This window comes from Salvelinus namaycush, chromosome 20 (genome assembly GCF_016432855.1).
Source record: "Salvelinus namaycush isolate Seneca chromosome 20, SaNama_1.0, whole genome shotgun sequence".
Taxonomy (NCBI): domain Eukaryota; kingdom Metazoa; phylum Chordata; class Actinopteri; order Salmoniformes; family Salmonidae; genus Salvelinus; species Salvelinus namaycush.
Window position 1 is genome coordinate 22,021,058 of NC_052326.1, and position 12,151 is coordinate 22,033,208.

Consider the following 12,151-nt stretch of genomic DNA (forward strand, 5'->3'; position numbering starts at 1 on the left):
AACACCAGTCTCAACGTCAACAGTGAAGAGGCGACTACGGGATGCTGGCCTTCTTTCTGAAACATTACATTTACATAAGTATTCAGACCCTTTACTCAGTACTTTGTTGAAGCTATTTTGGCAGCGATTACAGCCTGAAGTCTTCTTGGGTATGAGACTACAAGCTTGGCACACCTGTATATGGGGAGTTTCTCCCATTCTTCTCCGCAGATCCTCTCAAGCTTTGTCTGGTTGGATGGGGAGTGACGCTGCACAGCTATTTCAGGTCTCACCAGAGATGGTTGATCAGGTTCAAGTCCGTGCTCTGGCTGGGCCACTCAAGGACATTCAAGGAGACTTGTCCCGAAGCCACTCCTGCATTGTCTTGGCTGTGTGCTTAGGGTCGTTGTCCTGTTGGAAGGTGAACCTTCACCCCAGTCTGATATCCTGAGCGAGCTGGAGCAAGTTTTCATCAATATCTCTCTGTACTTTGCTCTGTTCATCTTTCCCTCGATCATGACTAGTCTCCCAGTCCCTACCTATGAAAAACGTCCCCACAGCATGATGCCGCCACCACCATGCTTCACTGTAGGGATGTTACCATGTTTCCTCCAGACGTGACTCTTGGCATTCAGGCCAGTGTTTAATCTTGGTTTAATCAGACCAGAGAATTTTGTTTCTCATGTTCTGAGAGTCCTTTAGAGGGCTTTTGGCAAACTCCAAGTAGGCTGTCATGTGTCTTTTACTGAGGAGTGGCTTCCGTCTGGCCACTCTACCATAAAGACCTGATTGGTGGAGTGCTGCAGAGATGGTTGTCCTTCTAGAAGGTTCTCCCATCTCCACAGAGGAACTCAGTCAGAGTGATCATCGGGTTCTTGGTCACCTCCCTGACCAAGACCCTTCTTCCCTGATTGCTCAGTTTGGCCGGAAGAGCTCTAGGTAGGAAGAGTCTTTGTGGTTCCAAATTTCTTCCATTTAAGAATGAGAGAGGCCACTGTGTTTTTGGGGACCTTCAATGCTGCATACTTTTTTTGATACCATTCCCCAGATCTGTGCCTCGACACAATCCTGTCTCTGAGCTCTACCGACAATTCCTTCGACCTAATGGCTTGGTTTTTGCTCTGACATGCTCTGTCAACTGTGGGACCTTATATAGACAGGTGTGTGACTTTCCAAATCCAGTCCAATCAATTGAATTTACTACAGGTGGACTCCAATCAAGTTGTAGAAAAATCTCAAGGATGATCAATGGAAACAGGATGCACCTGAACTCAATTTCGAGAGTCATAGCAAAGAGTCTGAATACTTATGTACCGGTCAAAAGTTTAGACACACGTATTAATTCCAGGATTTTTCTTTATATTTACTATTTTCCACATTGTAGAATAATAGTAAAGACATCAAAACTATCAAATAACACATATGGAATCATGTAGTAAGCAAAATAATTGTTAAACAAGTCAAAATATATTTTTGATTTTAGATTATTCAAAGTAGCCACCCTTTGACTGGATAACAGCTTTGCACACTGATTGGAATCAATGTGCCCCATACAGTTTAAGCACAGGGAAGTCATATAAAATATATACTTAAGAGTTCTCAGATACCGCCTTTGGTTGTTGATTATGTACTGAATATGTATTTATTTTTTCAATGGGATAGGTTGATCAGTAGAATATATTCTAGGAAGATTCTAGTTCATATTACAGCCCTTAGATGATAGTTTTTCATCCTCTGAATATGATGTCTCCTATCATTAGTGTTGGTTGCCAAGGACTGCAGGGAAGATGAAGTTCATACGTTTTTTGGGCAACACTGCATAGGATGGACAGCTACATGAATTGCTTATTATAGTTTGTTTCTGATAACCTGGTATATGTCCATCATACGTCGTGTAGAATAACATAGATATGTGTTACCAATATGTCTGTTTAGGAAGTTTCCTATGAACATAGCCTGGTGTATGAAGTAACGATAATAGCAATCTGTTAATTGTCAAGCATGTTTGTCATTCATCACATTCAATATAAAGGCAATTAATTATCCTGACTAATCATCCACCACCACCACAGTGGGCAATGTGAAAGGTATTGCTTTTTTACCATGAATAAGTAACAATGTGCAATACCAGATATATCTTACATGAATCCTTAGAATATTGGAAGTTGAGGTCCTAAGAGCCACAGAAATACACCTTGTAAGTACAGCAGATTTCTTCTAACTACTATGTAGTTACAGTGAAATTCATAACAAATATTTTTGTTAGCTTGGAGCAATTTTCCGCATGTCGTTTATTTAATTATTTCGATTATTTGTAAGTTAATGAATTTATTATTAGATACAAACAAAGAAGCATGTAACCCTAGTTTTCAATTCTGCTTTCCAGATTCATATGTATATTTTTCTATTAAAGTTTATGGGATGCAACTCTACTGTGTTTTCACATATCACATGGGAGGTCTCCTGGCTGTCTGTGCCAGTTCACCTTAACAATGGTTTTATAACCTTGAAGAACATGTCATCAATGGATACTCTCCTATGTGTTTGTCTCGACATAAAATGAGATGTCACTCCACTTAATGTTGAAAAAGTTGAAAGAGGGTTCAAGGCTGTTTAAACCATTTGCATGTTTGCAAACATTTGAAAGGTGTGAGTTGTGTGAATCCATGTCATAAAGATTGTATCATTGGTTTGTCAGTGTCAAAACTGTCTAAAACCATACGAGAGAAAATCAGTTAGGCTTCTTCTGTATTTGTAATGTTACCAGACCTGTAAGCCTTCACACGTAAGGGCGTACTATTTTGATCATGTCATTACATTTTTCTCTCAGGCTGTGTAATCTTGTGTTATGTACATAAATCATTCGCATTTGCATGAACTGGACATCCTCTTATTCTTTTACATGCATCAATACATTGTTACCTGGTAATTAGTCACTCTTCAAATGGCATATGCAGTAAAATGTGTAATACAGCTGTACATCTGATGGTAGGCTATATGCAATCGGAATGTTTCAGTTGGCAGCATTTAGGAAAATTATGTTCTCAGAATATTTTTTTTGCTAAATTTGCAATTCCAACAGCAAAAGCTATGAACGTCATTGTCAAAGCAGGATGTATAATGTACATGTGTGTGTCAATGTTTAGTAAAAGAAAAACACTTGAGAAAGTGCATTTTTGAAATAATTATGTCTTGTTTTTTCCCTTTTTCAGTAGGCATACACACACACTCACAGGCACACAATCTCACAGGCACACAATCTCACACACTCTTCTATAACACCCTAAATGAGGTGCACACTCTTCCCCTGTTGCGATCATCGTACACAGCAATATACAAAAATAGATTGAATGCGGCATCCCACACTCCACAGAGAGGTGAAGGAAGAGGCAGCATCTGACTTTGGTCAACTAAATCCACTCTCAACTCACTGCTCCACCTTAACTTTCACAGACTAAACTTGTGATGATAATGGGCTAGTAGAGGGTCAATTTCCTGATACCAGTCAAGAATACCAAGAATACCAAGAATACCAATAATGGTTTGTTGTATGGGCTCAGCCATTCACTGAGCCCTGCTGTGTTCTGCGGTAAACATCTCTGTAGTAACTGCACGCTTTGTTACCTAGCACAACACTGTCGCACAGTGGGTATGCAAACGCTACTCTATTTTTGGCAATTGTGAAACAGAGAAGTAAGATATTTTACCAAACCATCGTATCCCTCTCTCCGTTCTGTATTTGAGCTGGTTGGTCCAGAAAAAATCTTCCAAAAGGATTTAAGTCATTTATGATAAAAAAAGGTTGATATACTGTTATTATACAAACGTATTAGGAGGCCAAGTTTAACACACTAAAGGAAATGCACAATTCCAAATGAATGCCACACGTAAATTGTTCACTTTCACATCTGACAGTGGGGCATAGCAGTTGGCTGAAATCAGGCTTGTGTTTTTTCCCTTAAGGATTTTTCCACGTGTCTGGCACGTACGCAGGTATCTCACTATTATGTCCTATAGTGTTTGTCAGAGGTTGTCTTTACAAAAGAACAGGGCTAGAGAGTGATCTGACTAAAGAAAGATTACCCTATAGGCAAAGAGGACACAAACCCAACCAGAGACATAGCATGGCTATTAATGGGAAGACTATCTCTGGAGAATTCCAAAATGCGAGGAAGGAACAGTAATAGTATGGAGTGTGTATATCACCCGAGTGTGAGCCAATGAACAGAGCCCAGGGAGGGTGGTGGTGATGAGGATTCTCCTGCAACTATTTACCTCATTTGGTTGTCATGGCTACAAAGCCAGAGGCTGGTGCTCTTGGAATGCAAGGTGGGAATGGAGAGAGGAGAGGGGAGAGATGTGGAGAAGCATGGCCCTCAGCATGTCTGCTTTGCCTTTCCCTCTCCCACTGATCTAACTGGACCTGGCATTTTTTTAAAGTCCACATAAATCACTATGCCTCTGTGAGCTGGTCTCTGACTCCTGCCTCCGACTAATATACTTCCTGCAAATCTCTGACTCCTCTACAATATGACATCTAATAGGCTTCCTAAGGTCATTTTTTTCATTGCCTCTTTTTTGGCATCTGGCTTTTTGGTGCCATATTGGCATTAGAGAAATGTATCCTGCTACACATATCAGTAGATACTCCTACACTAATCATTTCAGATTGCAGATGTTACATCCAATCATCTCTGTGTTTTGTCTTTTTACACAAGATTGCAACATCATACACATTATATTGTCCCTGCAAGTACATGCCCAGCACACATTCTCTGTATGACCTTGAAAACTGTCTCAAATGGAAAAAGATTGCAGTTGATTAAATTCTGTATAAATACTACTACATGTTTCCACCCCTTTATATATGTACTGTAAGTGACTAAGCTGCCACCAGTCTGAGTCACTGTCATCCATGCTATGACCTGGAAACCATGTCAGGAAACTCTGCAGCTTAAGGAGGAAGTAAGCCGGCACTGTGAAAGGAAGGTTTGAATGAATAATGGCATGCTGGCCCACAGTGGGATTGGAGGTGAGGGAGGAGGGTCACGTTGCCATCGGTAACAGGAGCATCTCCTCACACTAGCTTACCCAGGACTGGCCTGAGTGCACAGGGACACGGGTGGTTTCAACTCTAGAGCTTCATGAAGGTAAAGTGTGGGTAAATCCTGAGGTCTATATATGACCATACAATGATTGTCAGTTTCTAAAGCCTTGTTCACCCTGCAGACCTTACTGCTCAAATCTGTTTTGGAATAGTGTCTGTCCAAAAACAGCAATTTACAAGTGACTAAATCGGGTATATGTGTGTTCAGACAGCAGTAATTTGGTGACATGGCTACATAAATTGTCATAGTAATGATGGGTCCGCAGTGGTGTAGGCTGATTGGTGGTGGTGCTCATGCTTCCTATCACACAGAAGTTATGTACTGTAGCAAGCTAAGATGACAACAATGCCTGCCATGGACGTTTCCCAGTTGCTTTGAATGGTCAAAATTGTAGTGTAAGAACACTTAAAGCCTCAAATAAGATTATCCAACTTTCAAAACAAGCCCTTTTTGGCTAACCAGCTCTGTAGCTGTTTAGCTTTCTATCACATTCACTCATTTGTTTGTGTTTCCCCATGTTCTTGTCAAATTGTCAACGGAGTAGCTGGCAACAAGATGCTGTATGCCAAATAACAGTCTAAAAAACACAAATAAATGAGATTTGACCGTTCAGACACATGGCCAGGAATCAGATTTGTATCTGATTTCAAAACCCTCTACAAAGGTGGTTTGAAATGGGGCTTAAAATATCCGATTCCATGTTCTTTTTGGCTGTTTAGACTGCAGGAAAAACAACAAATTCGAACCGGATATGCAAAAAAACTGCAAAGCTTTGGGAAGAATACCTACAGTAGCGATGGACATCCAAGCATTCACTTGGCTAAGGGAACAACCAGAATTTACAAAATTAATACCTGGAGCAAAATGGGGAAGGGTCATGCTTATTCAATTTCAGCATTTTTTTATTTAGTCCAGGGGAGGGTCATATAACTTGTAATCAATTAAATGTCATAACGCTCCCATTTATTCCCCATTTATTCCAGTTTCAACTGTTCTGCCTGCGGTTACGGAACCCCTACCTGTCCCAGACCTGCTGTTTTCAACTCTTAATGATCGGCTATGAAAAGCCAACTGACATTTATTCCTGATTATTATTTGACCATGCTTGTCATTTATGAACATTTTGACAATCTTGGCGCTCTCTAATTTTCTCCTTCTCTCTTTCTTTCTCTCGGAGGACCTGAGCCCTAGGACCATACGTCGGGACTACCGGGCGTGGTGACTCCTTGCTGTCCCCAGTCCGCCTGGCCTTGCTGCTATTCCAGTTTCAGCTGTTCTGCCTGCGGTTATGGAACCGCCACCTGTCCCAGACCTGTTGTTTTTCAACTCTTAATGATCGGCTATGAAAAGCCAACTGAAAATTATTCATGATTATTATTTGACCATGCTTGTCACTTATGAACATTTTTGAACATCTTGGCATAGTTCTGTTATAATCTCCACCCGGCACAGCCAGAAGAGGACTGGCCACCCCTCATAGCCTGGTTCCTCTCTAGGTTTCTTCCTAGGTTTTGGCCTTTCTAGGGAGTTTTTCCTAGCCACCGTGCTTCTACAACTGCATTACTAGCTGTTTGGGGTTTTAGGCTGGGTTTCTGTACAGCACTTCGAGATATTAGCTGATGTACGAAGGGCTATATAAAATAAACTTGATTGATTGATTGAACGCTCAGAGTTTGAGAATTAGTTTCTTATTATTGTGTCTCATGTGTGCCCCTAATCCCTGATTCTACCTGTGGATTGTTTCAAATCACAAGTTTGTAGGCTTATGACTATTTGCGAAGCCCGCAATTTGGGCAGAGCGAGTGGCAATAGGTCTAGCTGATTATTGAGTTGCAGCTGTCAGTGAAAAGCATCTAAAATATGTGTGAAGATAATGCGTCTTGAGTATAATTTAAAATGCTGAGACAAAGGGAGGGATAAATGTCCCGTTAATCCCCATCATTAGGTTACATTTATTTCTGTTGATGCATGTAGTAGGCTAATTACAGTCACTTAACGCTCTCATTCTTGGAATGGAAACGTTGTTTGCAGAGTTCACAACCTGCTACAGATGTGAAAAACAAGTTTTGGTTAATTTCATAACCATCATTTACGAGATTTGTCCATTTTTTATTGCCTTTTGTTCGGAGCGCTCCATGTGAACATTGAGCATGTGTCTAGTTTCTCTGTCCTGATAATGTTGAGGGAGCATGCGCATAGAAGTACCTGGCCTGCTGCGTGGAAATATTGGAAAGTGTTTTTTTAACATCCATTGCGAATGATAATATACAAAAACTATAGTTCCTCACAGTAAGCTATTTGAAAAATCTTTACACAATCTCCCACTCGATAATCACCGATCCTCGGTCTGAATGAGCAATGGAAGTTATAGGCCTACTTATGCATTGGCCTATAGGCCATGAGTTCCTTGCGCTCATTTCTTTAGCCTCCAATGGATCATGGCGTCTCAATGTGTCCATATCGCAGAGACTTAACTTTTAGATTATAATTTTCATTGATACTTTATGCTAAACAACGTGATAATGATTTTGAGAAAAAAAAATATTATTGTTGAAAGGAAACTGTTCCATGAAAATGCACATATGAAAATCATAACTGGCACGCAGAACTATAGAATAAATTGTAAGCTTGCCCAAACTTGAAACTCACACGCCACCTATGAAGCCTTTATAAAAAATAACTGCCTCCACATTTCCATTGTCGGATTTTGTATACAGTGCCTTCGGAAAGTTTTCAGACCCCTTGACTTTTTCCACAAGTTGCTACAATACAGCCTTATTATAAAATGAATTAAATAAAACAATATGTCCAGCAATTTACACACAATACCCATGCTTCAATTACCAGTTGAGAAATAAAAATAGTAGCTCTTTTTCATCGTACATCAAAATTATTCACACGCGATTGCATGTGAGGATGTGTCACGTCTACCCCTGCTCCCCCTCTCTGACATTCGACGTCGCCAGTTTACTAAACCACCGGTCCTGGCAACCATCATTACACGCACCTGCTCCTCATGATGAGGCACACCTGGACATTTCCTCACTCATTACCTCACCTATATCTGGCACTCACTTATTCCCCTGGCAGTATTGATGTTGTTTCATGTCTGTACGCCACGCTTGTTTCTTGTATTGTTTATTGTTGTTTGTATTGTTTCTTGTATGGTTTCTTGTATTGTTTCTTGTATGGTTTCTTGTATTGTTTCTTGTATGGTTTCTTGTATTGTTTCTTGTATTGTTTCTTGTATGGTTTCTTGTATTGTTTCTTGTATGGTTTCTTGTATTGTTTCTTGTATGGTTTCTTGTATGGTTTCTTGTATTGTTTCTTGTATTGTTTCTTGTATGGTCTCTTGTATTGTGTCGTGTATGGTTTCTTGTATTGTTTCTTGTATTGTGTCGTGTATTGTTTCTTGTATTGTGTCGTGTATGGTTTCTTGTATTGTTTCTTGTATGGTTTCTTGTATTGTTTCTTGTATTGTTTCTTGTATGGTTTCTTGTATTGTTTCTTGTATTGTTTCTTGTATGGTTTCTTGTATGGTTTCTTGTATTGTTTCTTGTATGGTTTCTTGTATTGTTTCTTGTATTGTTTCTTGTATGGTTTCTTGTATTGTCTCTTGTATTGTGTCGTGTATGGTTTCTTGTATTGTTTCTTGTATTGCGTCGTGTATTGTTTCTTGTATTGTGTCGTGTATGGTTTCTTGTATTGTTTCTTGTATTGTGTCGTGTATTGTATCTTGTATTGTGTCGTGTATGGTTTCTTGTATTGTTTCTTGTATTGTGTCGTGTATTGTATCTTGTATTGTGTCGTGTATTGTTAAACTCACCACCTGCACTTGCTTCCCAACTACCAGTGTCTACGTTACAGGATGTGAGGATATTGTGGCTTTTGTTAAATAAAATGGATAAAAGCATAGGCCTACTCCTTGTTATCTTAAGATTTAGAAAAAAGTTAAATGGACCTGATTATATAGTGCGATCTATAACAATGCTTTAGTCCACAATGCTGTAAAATGCAAAAAGACGCGACTCCAATGCATATGGGATATCTTTGGTTTGTCGATGATATTCACACACTGCGCTACAACCTATATATAGCCAAGGAGACAAAAAATGACTTTGCTTGGGATGTAATGTATGACTCTTTCACTATCAATTGACTTTCAACATTTCAAAAAGGCTATTAAACAACATACTAACACTAAAATCAGTCAGGACTCTTAAGCAGGAAGGAAAATGAATTATTTAGGCTACATTATGTTATTTTAAGGCTATAGTCTGCCATTTAAGAAATTCATTGTGAAGCATTTGTGACATGCTACAGGCTGGCAGGAGTGCTCAGCATTTCAACAGCACATCAACTACATGCCTATAAATGTCGCATTTAGGCTGTATACAAATAAAATAAATACAAATAATGACTTAGAATTAAATAATGAAACAAAAAATGCCTTATTAGGCTATACAGTCAATCTACAGTGCCTTTGAATTCACTTTTAGAAATATGAGTTTGGTCAGTCTTTGGTTTGAGGATCATGTGGTTAGCCATGCATGCCTAGTTTGTTAATTCTGCCTAGCAGATGCTCTTATATTCCCATGCCCTAATCACAGTCAACACAAATCTATTTTGTAACAACATCATGGAATAAAATATAATAAATTAGAAAATGATAGGTTCCCAAATGAAAAAAAGAGTTACATGTGCATATAGGCCTTCCTGATGATATGCAGTTGCTGTGTTAAACAACAAATTGATTTTTCTAGAATTCATTGATGTTCAGATACTATCAGGAATCAAGGTAAGAACCAAGTGCAGACTGTGAAGTAACACTGTTTAATGTAACCACAGGGGCATGGCTGGTGGGAATCATATTATACAACATACCACCAAGACAGTAATAATACAAGTGATATTAGTCTGTAGTTAAGCGCATATAAAGTAAACAAGGGGAGTGAGGGGAGCAAGGTATATGACATAAAAATGTTATTTTATAGATTTATCCCCATTAAACGTTTATTATTTGCATAGTCCTTTATCCTGGGAAAAGATGGTATCATATGAATTACCCAACAAGATACATCAAACTGAACAGCGACACTGTTTTAGTGACATTCAATAAATATATAGGTTTCCATATGGCCTACTTAAACTTTTCAGAGACATTGTATTGAGCCAGCAATAAAGTGCAAAGTAAATCTGAACCGTATGAGCGATATGAGTTTGAAGCCAGAGTATATTTTACTGTGTTTACGCTTCAATCACTGGAACGCCCCTTCTGTTTAGCCAGCTCTCTCTTGCTTCTCTGTAAATGTCAAGGTAAAGGCTATGTGAATACACTGCTAAGACATGATACCTTATGTAGTTATACTACAGCGGTCACATAAAGAAGGGAGGATGGTACTGTATTAATTGTTATTGATGGACATGTGGATCCCTCTAGCACCTCTGAAGCACACCCTCACTGTGTGTCTGCACTCCAGCCCTGGGATTCACCCATATTGGGGCGAAGAATGAAACAGTTAGCAGTTGTCACCTGAAAAAGGTCACCCTTGTTTGTGCTACTTCACTGAGTCCATGAGTAAAGGGCAAGTCATGCTTGGTACGTGGTTATGGAAAGTACTGTTGGGGGTGGAGGACACAAGGGTCTAGAATAATGTACCGAAGTACACCACCGAAGGACAACAGTTATGTCAGAACAGAAGTCTGTCTTTCTCAAACCACAATCAATGTGATTTACATAAATAATCAATTACAGTGAAATTATGTATTCGTGTGGTTTTTATCAATCAATTTGGCTTATGCTTTCACTGCAGGTTAAACATGGCCTCAATAAACATTACAGTATTACAACTGTAAATCTATATGTTCATGAATTTGTCTCTCCTGTCCTGCGCTGATGGATCCGATAGGAGCCTATATAGTGGGTGTAGGGGAGGGGCTTCAGCCTATAGAGGGGGTGTACGGGAGGGTGTTGAGGGGGTGTAGGGGAGGGGCTCCAGGACTCCAGATGTGGAGGGTTGGAGCAGATGGTAGTCTCCATCACCATGGCCACAGGCATGGCTGGGATTGGCTAGCAGAAGTGCCAACACAGGACTGGTTGCTGGGCATAAGGGTGTTCCACATCTGTCTGGATTGATCCTCATCCATCTGGGAGGGCATCAAGAGACGTCAGGTGAAGGGGCTCAGAGACCATAGAAGATCCAAACAAAGAATAGGAGTTTTTACCAATTGTGTAGACTTTTCACGGAAAAAGTGGATAGCATATTTCTGCGTAACAGAAATTAGCTCTGTGACCACAAAAGCAATGGCAGCAACTCCTACTGCTGTCTCCTACTGCTTTCTCAGGGAAAACATTACGCAAAGCTGTTACTAACTTTAGCTGCTGTGGTATTATGAGAACGTTATGAGGTGAATAATGACTTTCTGTATGATCTATTAAATAGTTGTAGGACTCGCATGGTTGTTAAATGCAATCAAGAGTGGTCAGAGAGAGGGAAGAACAGCAATTATAGGGAAGTTTAACATTGAAACCTTGGGACATAGAGAGCAATACTTTCCCTAAGGGTTCACTGGTCAGCATGAGGGAGGACACTATCAAATGATAAAGTTTTATCAGGGGGATAATTTTAGCTTAGAATCAATAATGAGACTAATTACAAGGCATACATGTGAGAGACACTAGATGCTTGGTCAGCATTCCCAGCCTGCTGCCCTTAGGCAGGCAGGACGAGGTGTCCTTTCAGAAGGAGACGCACAGGTTGTCACTAAGCACAATGGTTCTCTTTTCTGACTGGCCTTGGAATGAGGATTGACAGAGTGTTGTCCTGCTATAGGTTGTTTTGTTTTGCTCTGATATCCACCTCCACACCACTCGCCACCATCCATCCTGAATAATTACATCTATCAGATTATGTTAATCTTCACATTTTGCACTAGTTGGAGAGTTTGGGTGCTGCAGCTGTGAACTCAGATTGCGAATTATACTGTGACGTTCAGGGGGTCTCTTTTTTTATGTTTGACAATTTTTGTGATGGCATAGTAAAGACATGTCATTTAATGGTAAA